We start from the raw sequence: 18,840 nt of genomic DNA on the forward strand, positions 1-18,840 counted from the left end.
GGGGAAGTGAAGCCATACATGATACCCAATTTCCATATGGAAGATCTGAAAGCCCCAGCAAGTCTTAACTACCAAGTAAACTAAGGTTGCTGACAATGCAAGCTGAACACAAAGTGTAAAATATGAGAAACCCTGTGTGCCATTATTGCACAAAGCAGGAAACCTAGCTTTGTAGTGGTGGCATTAGCAGCCGAAGAACTCCAGACTTTGCCTCAGCTTTTTCTTACAGATTCTGATAAATTGAATGTTCCAGAAGGGACTTGCAGCAGCAGTTGACCTGAGCTACCAAGACGGGATGTGTTCACGCTCTCTGGACTGCCAGTAACAGGACCACGCACTTTACTCTGATGAAAACACAAAATAATCAGAGTGCAATTGTTCCCGCTAGTTTTCAGCAGCCGGGAATATGAGGCAACCTGGAACTTGGCTTTCATACTGATTCAAAAGAAAGAAAAGAACCATAGGATACACTCAATTTACTATTGTTTCAGTAGCCTGTGCTACAAACCATATTCTCAGGTTAAAGGGGAGTTCTTATTTTACTTACACAAGCAATTTTCAGCAAGTTCCACAGTTCTTTCTGTCGTTTCTCCTGAAGCCTAACAACTGTTTCTTCATCTTCACTCATCAGATTCATCACTTTCTCCACTCTGGGGAACAATTCCAATGCCTTCTGTTTGCAAACTACAGTTTTACTATTAAAAAAATAAAAACTAATCAGATCACACATGGGCCACTGCAGTAGGAGAACAGTTCTGAAGTTAATTATTTTCTGTTAACACTGCAAGATCTCAATAGACATATGCAATGAGTTTTAAACCTTCTCTTGCTGGAAGAGAAAATACCTTCTCTCAACTCTGAATAAAATGTACAAAGCTCACCTGAGCTGAGCATAAATGACTCAAACTTTTTTTTCAAAGGTCTGGATTGCCTGTAGAAGCAGTCGTACTATTTCCTGGCTGTCACCGCCTCTCCTCTGATCTGGAATGAGAGCCAATATTACACAGAAAGGTCGGTTTATAGGACAGAGTGAGAAGATTCTTAGCGGCTCATTTCCACTACTGCTTTAATCCTGAAACAGCCAAAGTTCAGGATATGCGAGTTCGAGTGGGATGAATTACACTGAATTTTAGCCACCTTCTTCAAAATTTAAAGAACTTGAAAAGGAGAGTTGGGACTGTATCAAAGGAACAGTCGTGTCTTTCATCCTTTCTACCCAGAAAGGTTGTTTGTTGCTTGTGGCAACAGCCTGCTCTGAGAAGAGCTCCAGAGGAGTTTCGAGAACAGCTCACAAAGCACCAAGAAAGGAAGGCTGGTCTAGTGTGAAACTGACTCCCTGACTTCCCTCTCGAAAAAAGGCAATCCAGGAGAGCCCATGTGCTGCTAGTGTCTGGGCAGGCCTAGAAGTCAGATAGTTTTCTCAATGATCCTTACTACACCTCCAAAGTTACACACAAAGCAAGCTGACCTTGAGCTAAAGCGTCTTTTACCTCTTGGCTTCTCTCTGAGTCTTTGGTACAGCTCTCTGGCTTGTTCTTCTCTAGAAGAAAAAAAGCAGGAAAGAAAAGGATTTCCAAAGAACCAAAACATGGAACAAATAGTTTGAGAACTCAAATCTTTTCTATACCTGTCTGCCATTTCAGAACAATGACAGATGAGTCAAAAAACATCTTTAGTGTTAAAGTGCTCCCAGTCCCCCACAATTTGGGTGGAAGAAACAGCCCTTTCACTGTCCTCTAGCGAGTAAGCTTAGCCAGAAACACTCCTGCATCTGAAGCTCAAGGTAGTTCAACTCACAAATCCTCCAGTGTTCCTCCTTGTTTACGACCTAGCGGGCTTCTCTGCAGGTCCACGATGTCTGTCTGCAGGGCCATCATCCTCTTCACCACCTGCTCCACATCATCTTCCTGAAAGCAGGGTACAACATAAGCAACAGAACAGTCTCATACCTAGAGACACTACCACTCACACTCAAACTGGTTCTTCCTTTCTCATTCTTATTTCTAAACAAACCAACAAGATGCAAACAGCAGCCTTGGCCAAAGACAAACGAGTCGTTTCAATTCAAGGAAATTCCAAGACGTTTCTGGGGCTTCGCCAAGATCTCCCGTTTCCCCCTAAGCCTTACAACAGAACGAGCTTCATGTAGTACTAATAATGCACAAAAATTGTGCCACACAAACCAAGGCAATGTGAAATCTGACATCAGTGCAGATACAAGGGGCTTCTATTTAAGGCAGGGACAATGAAGCTAAAGGGGGAGGAGGGGAGAGATAACAAAAACAAACCTCTTTATGACTAGCAGTTAGATTTAGAAACATACCCGCCCACAAAGTTCCACAGCTTGCTCCATCTCTTTCCAGGCAAACAGCAGCTTCTCAGAAGCTACAGGAATCAAAGAAGAGTGACTGGCTTTCTCAGGTTCACAGAGAAGGAGGCAGGTGTTTTTGTGAGGATAAGAGTCATGAAAAGACCCGTTTGCCAGATGCTATACTCACTAATTCCAAACTCAATCTGCTCTTTATACTTTTCCAGGTCAATTTGGATGCTTGTTTTAAAGAAGTCCAGCTTTGCTTTCAGCTGCTGAGAAAGGGAGGCCATAGAATTCTTCATCTTCCAGAGGGCAATATTGTAACGCAACAGATTCATCCTGCAAGGACAAGAAGGTCCTATTAGCCTCTGAAAGTAGAAATCCACCAGGCTTTCATTTACATCCAAAACAGATACTTGAGACAGCGGTGAGGACAAATGCAGTTGTGCCAAAGGGCTAACTCTCCACTTTTCATGAATTGCATACAGCTCCAATCATGGGCTTCCCCATTCCAACAGGGTCCCATTTCTGTCTTCCCTTCCACCAGCGCACAAAGACAGAGATAAGTATTGTGGAGAAACAGCCACCGTACATGGCTGCTCGCTGCCCCTGCTGAAGCCGATTACAGTCCTCTTTCAGCATCCGCATCGTGTACCAGATCTGACCCCACACCTTCCACAACTGGAAAAAGTGGAGATTCTTCTTTGGATCCTGAACTGAAAACAGAGGAGGTGGGAGAAAGGGAAATGGACATATCAGCGTGAAGCAGGAATAGTGTGTTATCACAAAACAGACCAAAACATTGCTCCTTTGAGGGGCATGCTACTGCCTGCAAAGCCTAGAGCTGGATAACCCCTGTGCAGCTACCCTAGCATGTCAAAATCAAACACCTCCCTTTTTTAGTTATTCTGATAAACTGAATGAATGACAGTCCATTTTACTGCTTCTTCAGTCCCAATACGCAAAAGCTCCCTCTACTCTTTGGGCACGATACAGACCACAAAACACAGACGCCCCTCTCAACACTGACCCCGCCCCGCCCTTCATATTCATGCCAGAGGAGTCCTTACGGATGCAGCCAACACTTTCTGGGTGAGGACGCAAGGCCACCTGAGCCTCAGGAAACTTTCTTGTTATCAAAGAGGAAGAGAAGGTCTGTGTCTGCTGCTGCAGTATCATTCACCTGCAGAAGACAAAAGACCCAACCAGGTTTTCTTGGGAAGAGCAAGCCTTGCTAACACCACAAACAGAAGAGTCCTCCTCAACCAAACACAGAGCACCAAAGGCAACAGGCTGCCTACGCTACAGTGGCTGTTAGGTCTGTGAGGTTACCATGACAAAAGCATGCCACAACAGCAGGGAGTGCTGTGATCCCAAAGCGAGTGCAGTGACTTCTGATTCACTCAAACTTAAGAAAGGGAATACCGAGACTCACCTTGCCATCAGCTGTATGTTTAGTGACCAACTTCTGAGAAAACAATTCAAGTCCTGCTTCCTGCAGTAGTTCCTGGTCCTGTTCTGGAATTCCTGTATCTGACTGAATCCTGGCCTTCACACTCTGCAGAGTCTCTTCCTGTCACAGGGTAGGTGTGCACAGTTCCCGTAACCATGTCCAAAACGTGAAGCAACTACCAGAAGAGTAGCATGGCATGAGAAAGGCTGAAGATACATTGGTCATCTTAGAGCAGAGATTGAGGGACCGAAAAAATGACCACCAAGAAACTCTTCAAAGCACTTGGCAGAATCAAGAAGTCACTTTACAGCTACTTCTTAGCATTATGGCAAAGTTCTTGTCCTCCATCAAGGGGAAGAGAGGCCACATGGCAGTAAAATACCTGTAGAATCCTCTCTCAGAATATGGAACCAAGCATGCACAGAAGCTATTCACTACTTCCAACAAGCTCAGGGAGTATTTGTCCTCAAAGAAGCAAGAGGAAAGCACCTGTCACTAACGGTCAGTAGACAGTTCTATGAGTTTCTGCCTCACTCTTCCTCCTAAGTCTAGGATTCAGAGGCTCAGGAAACTGCTCTCTGGAAAACTTTTTAGGCTAATACAGACATATTGCTTACCTTCAAGTTCAAAATGTCATCCAATGCTTTGAAACACCCATTGGGTCCATAGGTAGGATCTGTACCTCTCTGACGTGGGTGCCACATTAACATGAGTTGCGGCCATTTCTCCAGCCTCCCAGACAAAACACTGAGCAACAAAAACCAGGAGATCAGAAAAGGTAAAAGTGCATTGGCAGTAACGATACGGCTTGTTCTGTGTGGGAGGACTGACAGAACTGCCCCCCTCCTTCTCCCTCCAGCACTCCACCTCTCCCCATCACAAAGGCAGCGTTTAGAAGGCAGAAACCAAGACTACACAAGTCTGAAGAGCGACAGTAGTACTGCCTGTGTCACGCACTCAGTGTATTCACAGATTAACACAGTAAGGCATACAACACAAACTTGGTCCTTTTGCAGAAGAATCAGTTTATCTCAGCACAGCAATTTCTAGTACTCACCTGTTTAGATTGTTGGGGCAGGGCAAACTGCTAGAAAACTTGACTTCTCCGGATAAGTCTTCTGAAACAACAATATCCAGCTCACTCTTCTGACGCACTTTTGCATGCCTAATGTGAGCGAGTACAATGGTGAAAAAATTGCCCGCCTTTCCCAGCCTGCATGCTAGTAGGCTCTTGAAAGCTACTCTTGACATATAATACAGAGGCCACTTTGGTTTCTGTTACCTGCCCTGCAGGAGTCAGCCCTTATCCCATAGAGCAAGTATCAGGAATGCTGAACTTGCTCAGGTGAGTCAAGTCCCTGTGAAAGGGGTCACTTTCCAAAAGGGCAAGAAACATAGGGATATTATCCTCAGAATCAAGGGACCACACTTCTGCTTCCTGTAAACAGGAAAGTCACATCATGCCCACTTATCACCCAGCCACGGTTCACTCACCATTGCACTGGCTGCCAGTTGGGTAGGAATGGTCGGAAGCCTGTAATGCACTCAAAGGCAAGCGTGCCAAAGCTCCAGGAATCCACTGTCACCCTATACTTCTGCTGTTCCAGCAGCTCTGGAGCCTGATACAGTTTACATGCATGAGACAAAGCCAGATGGCTTTGGCCAGAAAGCTCTTAGCTTTCTCTGTCCCTTTAACATCTCATTAACATTTGTACAAATAATTAAAGACATTACTGAACGCTGCCTCTCACGGGCTTTAAGACCCTCCTGGAGTGAGTAGCATAGGTTACTGGCACTCCTGCTTATTTATAACAGATGCAGGTAGCACAAAACCCAGTCTCAGCAAAACCCAGCGTCAGCAAAAAAGCAGTCACCTTTGCTAGCTTCAGCACCACAAATGCACCCCATACCGTGCAAGTACCTAATCCCAGCCCAAAGCTTGGTAACAGTTAATTCTATCCCACTAGAAAGCAGTAGCTGCTCTTCTAGCTGAATTCCTTTCTTACCAAGTACTGCAGAGTCCCAACAAAGGATGTGCACAGGCTCCCCTGATCCAACTCCTTAGCATAACCAAGGTCAATGATTTTGTGTATTAACTGAAACACACAACAGAGAATAAGAATGCCAGACTGAAGTCCTGTTAAAAGCACATCATACAGCAGAAAGAAAAGGTCTGGCTCTTCAAAGCTATGCAGGAAAGGTGCCAGTGAAGAGATAGAAGCAGAAATGGGAGGCTACTGTAGATTTCTAAAACCACAATGAATTTGAAGGTGTTGGAGCACACTTAGCAGTTACGCCTCTAGCTCCTTCCGATCTTTGGTCAATCAGGACAGTCTGCTTCTTTCCTTAATAGTTGAAAGTCAAAATGTCAGGTGTTAACAGACGTCTAATACAATGTCTCACCTCAGCTGCACACAGAATACTATGTGACAGTGACCTGAGACAGGTGTTATCCTGGGCTGAGTGCTCTTGCAGAGGGACCATGTAACTGCATGAAGCACATGCAGGTTCCTTGTAAGTTTACTTGTCTGTGCAGGTAGAGACGACTGCTTCCTGCTTACCCTTTGCTCTCCTTGCTGCAGCACAATGTTCTCTGGCTTCAAGTCTCTATGGATGATCCTGTTCTCATGAAGGTATCTGAGAACAGAAGCTGAGACAGAAAAAGCCAGTTGTTAGAGCTAAGTAACAGTACCTAGCATGAGCTCAGTAAGGATTCATCTATTCTATCTAGTAATAAGCATGGCTTTCACATCAGACCTTGTACAATCAAACATACAACGAAATGCTGAGTGTAAGGGGTAAAATCAGCACCATAGAACTCTGGACACAAATTGAGTTCTCTCTCTGGATGTTCCCTCACATCCTTCATGTAAACTGTAGTAATGCTGGCTAGCTTCCAGTAGGCAAGAACCTCCCCAGACTCCCAACACTTTTGGGAGATGATCAAGATCATAAAAGGTCAATCTGAAATGGAGTCACTAAGGTCACTACTGTATATTTGGAGAGTGGACTCAGGACTAAAAGGGTTTCCATAGTTCACACAACTGAAGGTACTGTCACCACTTACCAATGTCAGATAACAAGATAAGAATAGCTTCTTCCCGCAAGCCACAGCAATTCTCCAGCTGGTTCAGGTACTGCAAGTAAGGAACACAGAATGTAGTCTTTCCCTTCTCTATCCCGAGTGAACTCCAGAGTTCCACAAATTCTCAGGGATGCAAGAAGTTTCAGCAACAGCAATTAAATTCTCCAGAAGCACAAAACTCTATGGACTGCGACCTGCGGTAGCAGCAATTACAGCTTTGTGCCTTGGTTTAATTGCATGGGAAAGAAGATGAAAGAAGTCACTGTCATCCCGTTTTCATCCTTCTATTTGTTCCATCCCTCTTTGCCTGACAGTATCAACTCCCATCTGAGGCCTAAGGTCTGTGTTTCAGCTATGGGCAGATTATAGATAAGGTCAGAAAAGCCTTAGGATTAGAACTACCATGTGTTATCTCTTCCTATGACAGACAAGAGTTCATCACTTTCAGGAAGGGTACAGCCTACAGATGCACCTACCCTACAATGGTCTTGGCCATACTCAAATACTGTCGCACGTCCCCTACACTTGCCCTCATTCTCTGTGTGCAAACTCCTCACAGTGTCACTTGCACCTAAAAAAATACAAAGCACTTAAGTCTTCAAAAGCTGAACGTAATACCAAGGACCAAGCCACCAACACTTGTTGATGCCATGACTAGAAATAGGAAACATCAGGGTATGAAAGCAAAGGTTTGAAGGGAAAACTTCAGTAGAAAACCTAGGATCAGATCAGAAGGTGATCCATTCCTGGGTTACCATCCTAGGGACCCCACCTTGCGGAGGTCTCCACCTTGGCAGTACTCCATGGCCAACAATGGCAAGTCATTTGGTGCGAGCTTCTGCATCCCTTCAGGGACATCGCGGGCAGCCACCACATTGGGATGGTTCAGTCTGTAGAACAAAAATTAGGCAAGTATACATGATGTTCTGAAACTGCTATACACTTTCATGTGCTCGTGGTCACCACGCAAAGCCCAACATGGTCACAAATGCTTTGAGAAATTGAGTTAGTGAATTCTAAAGGTTTCCATCTTTCACGGATCTAGACTCATTTTAACTCCTGGCACTTCATACGGAAGACAGTGTGTTTCTTCAACATGTATGCATTACAGATCTGTCTAGAAGGTACAGCAATGAGCCCTGCACAGGAGTGCAAGGGAGTCTGTTGCTACCGTCCAGAAAAGACCCAAACTGCAATGAGACTGCTGCAGCCGAAAATGTTAATCCAACACCCCAAGGGACTGCCGCAGCACAGACGTTAAGTCAGGCAAAGCGGCGGCTCTAGGTAGCAGCGTTGTTGTAGCGCTGAGGGCACGGCAGACGAGCCGAAGACGGCAGTGTGAGACCCAAGAGGAATAGGAATAGGAATAGAAAATAGGAACTTTTAGAGCCCCAAAATCCCCCACAATTCACCCAAAATGCCCCAAAAATGACCCCAAAAAATTCCCACTAAAAATCGAGATTTCAGAGCCCCAAAATCCCCAAAAATGACCCCAAAATCCCGACTGAAAACTGAGATTTTTTAAGCCCCAAAATCCCTCAAATTCACCCCAAAATTCCCACCCAAAATTCCCACTAAAATTGAGATTTTTTTAGAGCCCAAAAATCCCCAAAATTCACCCCAAAATTTCCTGCTGAAAGTGGGAATTTTTAGAGCCCCCAAATCCCCAAAATTCCCCCCAAAATTCCCACCTAAAATCCCTCAAAAAACCCCAAAATTCCCACTAAAAATTGGGATTTTTAGAGCCCCAAAAATCCCCAAAATTCACCCAAAAATTGGAATTTTTAAAGCCCCAAAATCCCCTAAATTCACCCCAAAATTTCCACCCAAAATCCCCTAAATTCACCCCAAAATTCCCACTAAAAATTGGAACTTTTAGAGCCCCAAAATCCCCCAAAATTCACCTAAAATGCCCCAAAAATGACCCCAAAAATTCCCATTAAAAATCGGGATTTCAGAGCCCCAAAATCCCAAAAACTGACCCAAAAATTCGCTCCAAAAATCAGGATTTCAGAGCCCCAAAATTCAAAAAAATGACCCCAAAGTTCTGATTGAAAAATGGGATTTTTGAGGCCCCAAAATTACCCAAATTCACCCCAAAATTCCCACCCAAAATCCCCCAAAATTCTCACTAAAATTGAGATTTTTGGAGGCCCCAAATCCCCAAAAATGACCCCAAAATTCCCACTAAAAATTGGAATTTTTAGGAGCCTCAAAATCCCCAAAATTCACCCAAAAATTGGAATTTTTGAAGTCCCAAAACCCCCCAAATTCACCCCAAAATTCCCACTAAAAATTTGGATTTTTAAAGCCCCCAAATCCCCCAAATTCACCCAAAATTCCGACTGAAAATTGGGATTTTTGATGCCCCAAAATCCCCAAAATTCTCCCCAAAAATCCCAAAAAACCTCCAAACCCCCTCCCAGTACAAACCAGTACAAACCAGTAAAGAAAAACCCCAAACCAGTATAAACCAGTACAAACCAGTCACCTCAAATCCCTTCCCAGTTCATCCCACTTCATCCCAGTGACCCCTAAACCCTGTCCCAGTACAAACCAGTAAGGAAAACCCCCAAACCAGTACAAACCAGTATATCCCAGTACAAACCAGTAGAAACCAGTATAAACCAGTAACTCCCAGTATCCCCCAGCGCCGGGCCCTGGTGCTGAGCCGCTCCCTGGAGGCCGCCAAGCGTCGAGAGATCCCAAACCAGTACGGACAGGTGAGGGCACTGGGATGGGGACTGGGGGTCACTGGTTTATACTGGGATGGATTGGGAGTGGGTTTGGGGTCACTGGTTTATACTGGGATGGACTGGGAGTGGGTTTGGGATCACTGCTTTATACTGGGATGGACTGGGAGTGGGTTTGGGGTCACTGGTTTATACTGGGATGAACTGGGAGTGGGTTTGGGGGTTACTGGTTTATACTAGGATGAACTGGGAGTGGGTTTGGGGTCACTGGTTTATACTGGGATGGACTGGGAGTGGGTTTGGGGTCACTGGTTTATACTGGAATGGACTGGGAGTGGGTTTGGGGGTCACTGGTTTATACTGGGATGAACTGGGAGTGGGTTTGGGGTCACTGGTTTATACTGGGATGGACTGGGAGTGGGTTTGGGGGTTACTGGTTTATACTGGTTTAAACTGGTTTCGGGGTTTCTGGGCGTGGTGTAACTTTTGCCCCTCCCCCCACAGGTGAACCGACCACGCCCTTCGTCAGGCCACGCCCCCTTCCCTTATATGGAGCGACAAGGGTGGGACAAACTGGGCGGGGCCTGGGGGTTACTGGGTTGTACTGGGAGGGAGTGGGACGGGCCAACGCGGCTCTGACCCCGCCCACCGCGCCGATATGCAAATTAATGTAAATGAGAGCATAAATAAACGCAAATGACGTCACTGACCACGGGGACTGGGAGTTACTGGCTTGTACTGGGAGGGGCCTGGGCGTGGCTCTGACTCCGCCCACCTCACTGACACACCAGTCTTATGTAAATTTATGCAAATGAGAGGTGAAATAAATGCGGGTGACATCAATTGTACACCGAGGCGCAAAGCGGCGCCGGGGGAATGATGGGATAAACCGAGGCAAAGAGCGCCGCAGGGCATGACGGGATACACCGAGGCGCAAAGTGGCACCGCAGGGAATGACGGGATACACCGAGGCGCAAAGCGCCGCAGGGCATGACGGGATACACCGAGGCGCAAAGCGGCGCCGCAGGGCATGACGGGATACACCGAGGCGTAATTCGGCGCGGGGCACGATGGGATACACCGAGGCCCCAAATGACCCCAAAAATTGTCCCGAATTTCCCCCCCAAAAAATCCGCCCCAAATTTCCCCAAAATTCCCCTCAAATTTCCCAAAAAATCTAAAAAAATTCCCAAAATTTCCTCAAAAGTCCCAAATAATCCCCAAATTTTACCAAAATCCCCCCCAAAATTCCCAAAATTTCTTCAAAAATCCCCCAAAATTCTTCAAAATTCCACAAATATCTCCCCCAAAATTGTCCCCAAATCCCCCCAAAATCGACCAAAATTCTCCCGAAATTCCCCCCAAAAACAGCCCACAAAAATTCCCAAAATTTCCTCAAAAATTCCCTAAATTTTACCAAAATCCAAAAAAAATTCCCAAAATTTTGTCAAAAATCCCCCCAAATTCCCCAAAATTATCAAAATTTTTTTCAAAAATCCTCCAAATTCTCCCAAATTTCACCAAAATCTAAAAAAAATCCCAAAATGTCTTCAAAGATCGCAAAAATCCCCCAAAATTCCCAAAATTTCCCTCCCAAATCACCCAAAATTTCCCCCGATATGACCCAAAATGGTCCAAAAATTCCCAGGATTTCACCATTCCTTCTTTGAATTCCTCCAAATCCTCCGAATTTCCCCCTAAAATTCCCAAATTTTCCCAAAATTCCCCCAAATAACCCCGAAATTTCCGGAAAAAAACCCCAAATTTCCTCAAAAAAGTCCCAATTTTTTTCCCAAATTCCTCCCAAAATCCCCCAAAATTTCCCCCAAATCCCCTGAATTTTCCCAAAATCCCCAAAATGCCCCCAATTTTTTCCAAATTACCCGAAATTTCCCCCAAATTCTCCCAAATTTCCCAAAAAATTCCCCCAAATTTGCCCCAAAATGACCCCAAATCCTCAAAATTCTCCCAAAATTCCTTCAAAACTCCCAAATTTTCCCAAAATCCGCCAAATTCTCTCTCCACAGAGCGCCCACTGGTGGCCATCGAGGTTGGAAAGTTTTGGGGGAAAAACCCCGAAATTTGGGGAAATTTGGGGTGAAAATTTGAGAATTTGGGGGAAAATTGGGATTTTTGGGGTCGTTTTTAGGGGAATTCTGGGGGGAAAATGGAGGATTTGGGAAATCTGGGAGAATTTTGGGGAAATTTTGGGAGATTTGGGGTGAAAATTGGGAATTTGGGGATTTTGGGAGAATTTCTAGGTGATTTTGGGGGAAAATCGGGAAAATTTTGGGATTTTTTTATTGGTTTGGGGTCGTTTTTAAGGGGATTTTTGGGGAAAATTTGGGGGAAAGCCCCCAAAATTTGGGAAAATTGGGAAAAAAAATGGGAACATTTGGGGGGATTTGAAAGATTTGGGAATTTTTGTGGAAAATTTTGGGGAATTTTGGGGGAATTTTTTGAGGATTCTGTGGGAAACTTTCAGAATATTATAAAAAATTGGGAAAAATTGAGAAAAATGGGGAAAAATTGGGAAAAATGGGGAAAAATTGGGGAAAAAATTGGGAAAAATGGGGAAAAATTGGGAAATTTTGGGAATTTTTTCGAGGAAAAAAATTGGAATTTTTTGGGGGGGAAATTTGGAGTTTTTGGGAAATTTGGGGATTTTTGTGGGAATTTTGAGAGATCCCCCCTCTGCCCCATAGATCCCGAATCCCAAACCCCGCCCCACAGATCCCATCCCCACCCCCCAGATGGCTCCTGCCCCACAGATTGTCCCGCCCCCGTCTCTGCCCCACAGGAGCCGCTGGAGCCGCCCCACAGGATCCGGCGCCCCCCGAGTGACCTCCTGAGCAACCCCTGCCACAGTGAGCCCCACGGCTGAGCCCTGACCCACGGATCTGTGACCCACGGCTGAGCCCTGACCCACAGAGCCCTGACCCACAGATCCCTGACCCACGGCTGAGCCCTGACCCACAGATCCCGGACCCACAGATCCCAGACCCACAGATCCCTGCCCCACAGATCCCTACCCCACAGATCCCTGCCCCACAGATCCCGGACCCACAGATCCCTGCCCCACAGATCCCTACCCCACAGATCCCTGCCCCACAGATCCCGGACCCACAGATCCCTGCCCCACAGATCCCTGCCCTGCCAGGGGCCGGGGCTCAGGCCTTGGCCTTTTGGATTCATGGAACACATCCAGGTTTGCTCAGCACCAGAGACACCTTTGCCTTGTCTGTCCCCACCTGTCATCAGTGCCTGCAGTGATGGAACCTGGAGACACTTTCTCCATTGGGTCTCTCTGTGTGTCCCATTAACACTGCAAAAAACTTCAGTGTTTTAATTTACCTTTGAGTTCTAGAGAAGTTTTTGGAACACTCTTTCAGGGACAGAGTTGAATGGAAACACCAAATCCACGGGAGGGTCATTCAAGTCCTTGGGCTGTTTCTGTGCTGCTGAGCTGGGCCGGGCTCCTGGCACAGAGGCAGCTCCTTGCAACAAAGGAAACTTTTAGAAAGACATTTCCCCTGAGGAGAAATCCTCCTTCAGATGGGTCACCTGTATTATTTGAAATGTAGACTCAGAGTGAAAGTTTACAGTGGCATAACAACCTTTTCTGTTCCTTTCTCATTAATTGTTAACCCTCTCCTTTTTGTTTGTTTTGGTTAATTTTGCTTTTAACAGTAGAGAACATCATTCTTACATGGAATATTAGGTTTTGCACTTAGGCTAATTGATATCTACGCCTATAGAACCCATACCTATGGAATATTAAGTTTTAAATACAATACGTATGTTTCATGAGTAAATAAACACGTTGAAGTGAACAAGTGTCCCCCAGCCCCTCCAGGATCCCCAACTGTTCCCTCAGCGCCCATTCGCCCGCCCCCAAAGCGTCCCCGGATCCCTTGAACGCTCCGACCCCACAGATTCCCCTTGGAGCGACTTCAGGGAATTCATCTCCAATCATCCCCCCTGGCCTCGGAGCCCCTCGGAACACGGTTCTGTGCCTAAAAACTCCTGCCCCGCCCCGCGCCCTAGAGAGCTCGGTGACAGCTCCCCAAGCTCCCCGCAAGTGCTCCCGAGCCGTACACGTTCCCCCCGAGGACCTCAAATCGCGGCTCGGACACAAAAGTGTCCCCAAAGCGCCTTCCCGGAGCCCCAGACGCCGCGTTCGAGCCACTTCCGGGACTACAGCTCCCAGCATGCTCCGCGGCGCACTCGGAGCGCTACTCCAGCCGTGACTCCATCTCCCATCATGCCCCGCGCCCCGCCGACAGCCATTGGAGCTGCGCCTCCACCTCCCGTGATGCTCCGCGGCGCCGTTCAACCCTGTTCTACCCGCGCCTACAACTCCCATCATCCCCCGCGCCCCAGAGAGTCCCCTCAGAGCCCCCCAGGTGCCCGCCCGGACCCCGAAGGGCCCCGGATTCCCCTCCCTGACCTCCAAGTGCCCCCCTGGACCCCGAATTGTCCGACAGAATCCCTAAGTGCCCCTCCAAGTGTCCACCCGGTTCCCAAATGTGTCCTCCAGACCCTCAAGTTCTCTCCAAATTCCCTGCCCCAAATGTGCCCCAGAAATGTCTCCAGGAACCCCAAAGTTGCCCCTTTTACCCTGTCTGAGAAAATGCTAAAGAAGATGACAAAAGGACTAAAAATAGAGCAAATCAGCATGAAGAAGAAGAAATCAATCGCCAGTAGTGGTCAAGCAATTCATGAAGGGAAGTGTGTTACTTAGAACCAATGACCAATGACTTTTTTCGTTCCTAAAAATATATTGATTTTTTAATGTCAATATAAAAATTAGGTAATAAAATATAGAAAAATGTTATTATAAAACTGAAAAAAAATTTCTAATTTTATTATTTACATAAGTTTGTTTTTATAAAAAAATGCTGAATTTTCTTTGATGTTTTGGGAGCGCAGTCCAAGGTGGGTGATGTCACACGTGGTGAGGTTGGGTGAGAAGCGGGTTGTCCAAACAGGGTCAGCCTGCAAGGGGCTCATTCTTCGCTGTGCTCAGAACTCCTAAGGAGACATTCAGCACCAAGATCACCTAAAGAACGCTTCAGTCAACTCTTCAATGAAATGAAAAATAAAAAAAATACTCCTGCAATTAAAAAACCAAAAATCACGAGGTGCGCTTTGATATCTTCCTCCTTAAGAGAATTCCGAACTGATTCCAAGCAGCTGCACAAGCCATGGAGACTTGAAGACAACTGAAGGAAGACAAAGAGCTCCGCAGGGATTTCGGTGGTTTTTTATCAGGTGGATTTGGGGCTGAGTCCAGGAGCCCCGAGGAACAGACCCCTGAGGAACACCACTGGTGACCGGCTGCCAGCTGGATGCAGCGCCATTCCCCACCACCCTCTGCCTTTGCCTCCCCAGCAAAGAGTGCTCCTGTCCAAGCCGTGGGCCGCCAGCTTTTCCAGGAGTGTGCTGTGGGAGACAGTGTCAAAGGCCTTGCTGAAGTCCAAACAGACAACATCCAAAGCCTGTCCCACATCCACCACGCAGGTCACCTGTTCATAGAAGAGGCAGGTTGGTCAAACAACACCTGCCCCTCCTAAACCCGTGCTGGCTGGCTCTGATCCCCGGGCCGTCCTGTAGGTGCTGCATGATGACACTCAATATAAACTGCTCCGTGACCTTACCGGGTACTGAGGTCAGGCTAACTGGCCTCTAATTACCAGTTCCTCCTTCCCACCCTTTGTGTGAATGGCTGTCACATTGGCCAGTTTCCGGTCCTCCGGAACCTCACCAGTGAGCCAGGACTGTTGGTAAATGATGGAGAGCGGCTTCACAAGCTCATCTGCCAGCTCCCTCATCACCCTGTGGTGGATCCCACTTGGGCCCACAGATCTGTGAACATCCATTTGGCTCAGCAGTTCTCTGGCTGCCTCCTCCTGGATAACAGGGGCACCATTCTATTCCCTGACACCATCTACCAGCCCAGGAGGGCAGCTGTCCTGAGGACAAGCCATATTCCCACTAAAGACTGAGGCAAAGAAGGCGTTAAGCACTTCTGCCATCTCCTCATCTGCACTTCCTAAGTTCCCTCCCACATCCAGCAGAGAACAAAGGTCGGTTTTCAGCCTTCCTTTTGCCGTTAATATATTTGTAAAACCATTTTTTATTTTCCTTCACAAACTTGCTGCCGTTGGTAGGACATTTAGTGACAGAAGCTGCAGCTGGTTCTCCAGGAAGGGTTCTTGGAAAGAGCAGACAGGACTGTGGAGAAGATTCTGGGAAAGCTGAAACAGCTTTTAAAAAATGAAACAAAAATGGAAAGAACCAATCCAAGATGGTTTTCTCTATTTATTTCTATGCTCCCCTTTTCCATTTTGCACTACTTCTCCATCCCATTAACTACAAATGGATCTCACCTCTAAGATCCATGACTTGGCAAGTTTTGGACGCTGTGAAATACCATGAGCTACACACAATTTGCCTACCCCCGTTTTTCTTGGAAAGCAATGCTGGAGACGCAAGTGCAGTGCTTGGGCCAGGTACGAATTCTGCATTCAAGGAATGTTCTCTGACAGTGTGTGACCCTCAGCAGGGACAATGCATAGCAGCAGCCAAGGGGATTGCTCTGCCACAGTGCAGGAGTCAAGGCTCTGGGTCTTGGCTCAACGGGGCAAAGTTCCCGTGTTTGGAAGGCTCAGGGGCTGCCCCCGGGGCGCACGGGGCTCGGCGTGGGACTGAGCGGGCGACGGACAAACGGCCCCGGGGAAAAACGGCCCCGGGGCTTCAGTTGCAGCGGCAGCAGCGGCAGCAGCGGCAGCAGCGGCAGCAGCGGCAGCAGCGGCAGCAGCAGCAGCAGCAAAAAAAAAAGCTCCTCTTGCGACTCCCTCCTGCTTCTCCTCTCCCTCTCCTGCAGTCCCACACCCGCTCCCAGTCTCCCTGTCCCGGTGTCCCCCTCCTCTCCCAGTGTCCCTCTCCCCTGCAGGGCCGGGCCATGCCCCCGGCCCGCCCCCGGCCCCGGGCGGGGCTGCCCCGTCCCCGCCCCCGCCCCCGGGCCTCCCACCGCGCTCTCGCCTCCGCCCGCCTCTGGCTGTCCTGGCGATGGCGGTGCTGGGCGGGGATCGGTGCCTGGGCCAGGGACAGTATCGCCGCGCTTTGCCTCCGCCTGTTCCGAGCCCGGCCCCGGCCCCTCCCGGGCCCCGCGGACACACGCGGCGCGGCCGCTCCCGCCGCCTGCGCTGCGCCTTCCCCGGCCCGAGCTCCGCCGCTGGCCAGCGCGGCCGCCGGCCCCGAGCCGCCAGTGTCGCCTTCCCAGGAGCGAACGCCTGGGGATGCCCGGCCTGGGGTGGTTGAGGGGCGCTCAGGGGCCGTTCCTGGCCCCAGGCCGAGCGCTGACAGCCGCGTCTCTCCGGCAGGGAAGGCGCAGCAGGGCCTCCAGGAGCACTACCGGCTGGGTTCGCTGCTGGGGCGCGGCGGCTTCGGAACTGTCTTCGCGGCGACGCGGCTTTCGGATGGCGCCCCGGTGAGCGGCGGGCGCAGGAGGAGGAGGAGAAGGGCGGAGGAGGAGGAAGAGGATGGGGCTGGGCAGGGCGGGCGGTGAGCTCAGCCCGCTGCTCCCCTTGCCTTGCAGGTGGCCATCAAAAGGGTGCCACGGAACCGCGTCCGGCACTGGGGAGAGCTGGTGAGTGAGCGGGGGCCAGCGGGAGAAGCCGGGGCGTGCCGGGCGGGGACGAGCCGAGGCCCGGCAGGGTGGAATCCGCCAGGACGCCTCAAGGGAGAGCGGGCGTGCGGCCACTGGAGGGTGCAGAACATCCCGGGCAGGGTGAGCGCTTCCCCACCCCTGGCAGGGCCTCAGCCCCACTGACGGCATCGTGGTCCTCCCACAGCCCAACGGCACCAGCGCACCGCTGGAGATCGTGCTGCTGGACAGGGTCTCCACTGGCTTCCCTGGTGTGGTCCAGCTGCTGGAGTGGGTGGAGCTCTCCAACGACATCGTGATGGTGCTGGAGCGCCCGGAGCGGTGTCAGGACCTCCAGCATTTCATTCGGGCACGGAGGTTCCTGTCCGAGGAGGTGGCGCGGGAGCTGTTCCGCCAGGTCCTGGAAGCTGTGCGGCACTGCACCAGCTGCGGGGTCCTGCACAGGGACATCAAACCCCAGAACATCTTGGTTGACCTGGCTACCGGGCAGGCCAAATTGATTGACTTTGGCTGTGGCACCTACCTGCAAAAGACAGCATACACTCAGTTTGCAGGTGAGCCCACGCAGGACTGTGCTCCCGGTCCCAGCATCTCATGGCCCAGCCTGGGTGTGGCAGCAGGGACTCTCCCTTTTGCTGCCAGACACGGCACTGAGTCTTCAGCCAGGTGGCTTTTGAGCAGGGGTGTGTGGGGGGCCAGCTTCCAGCCCTGCTGGCAGCCTTTGCCAGCCACTCTGCCCAGGACTGGCGCTGGGGTTGGGGCAGGCAGCTCGACAAAAACACCTGTGGGTGAGAGTAGCAGAGAAGCGGGGGCTAGAAGCAGTGCAGCAGCCAGTTTGGTGTGCAGGCAAGAATGGGCTTGGGCTGCTCTGCCTGCCTTATTTGCCCTGGCTTCATAATGTTTTTTGGGGCAATGCAGGCAGGGAGGATGAGGGCATGGTTTTTCCCTGGCGCCGAGTGGGTTTTTCCTTTGGATGTCATGGCCAGGCCTTGCCACGGCTTCCGCTGCCCCCTTCTGACACTAGTAGCTTTTTTTCCAACCCTGAGTTTGTAAACAAGTCACTGGTGCTGGTGAGAGAGCAGCAGGTCACCCCACGTGCCACTGGTGCAGCCCCCGCATGCCCAGGGATGCTGGGGCCAGGCTCTGGGAGCAGCAGCATCGCCCTGATGAACTCCATCTGTATTCCATAGGAACACCATCCTACAGCCCCCCGGAATGGACCCACTGTGGCTGGTACTATGGCGAGCCAGCTACCATCTGGTCCCTAGGCATCCTGCTGCACCAGATGGTCTGTGGAGGACACCCTTTCAGGAGGGGTCAGAAGATCAGCTGGGACCATCAGCTCTCCCTGCCACAACGGCTCTCTCAAGGTGGATGCTCATCTCTGGGCACAGGGGGAATACCAGTGCTGGGAAACAGCAGTTGGCTTGTGAGCATCCTGCTTTGGCAGCTGCTGAGGAGGTGGCACATGTCCTGCTCTCCTGATCTCCTCCAAAACAGGGAATTGGTGGGAAAGTTTAGGCCCAGCTCTGAGCACATGCAGCATGGCCTGGGCATGGGAATAGTGGGACAGGAGCTTTCTCCAACTGACTGGCGGCTTCTGGTTTCTCTCCCCAGATTGCCAAG

The 18,840-nt window shown here is 49.4% G+C and overlaps 1 long non-coding RNA gene across 1 annotated transcript; it reads right to left on the reverse strand.

Moving 5' to 3' along the window:
- Nucleotides 1-221: 221 nt before the first annotated feature.
- Nucleotides 222-958, reverse strand: LOC136304165 (uncharacterized). Its single transcript, XR_010724405.1, has 3 exons — nt 882-958; nt 548-695; nt 222-344 (listed from the first exon to the last, which is right to left on the reverse strand). It is a non-coding gene; the product is annotated as an uncharacterized lncRNA (long non-coding RNA).
- Between the last annotated feature and the right edge of the window lie 17,882 nt (nt 959-18,840).

The sequence above is a fragment of the Chamaea fasciata genome, unplaced genomic scaffold, assembly GCF_029207755.1.
Source record: "Chamaea fasciata isolate MVZ Bird 193981 ecotype frontalis unplaced genomic scaffold, bChaFas1.0.hap1 SCAF_55, whole genome shotgun sequence".
In the NCBI taxonomy this organism is placed as follows: domain Eukaryota; kingdom Metazoa; phylum Chordata; class Aves; order Passeriformes; family Sylviidae; genus Chamaea; species Chamaea fasciata.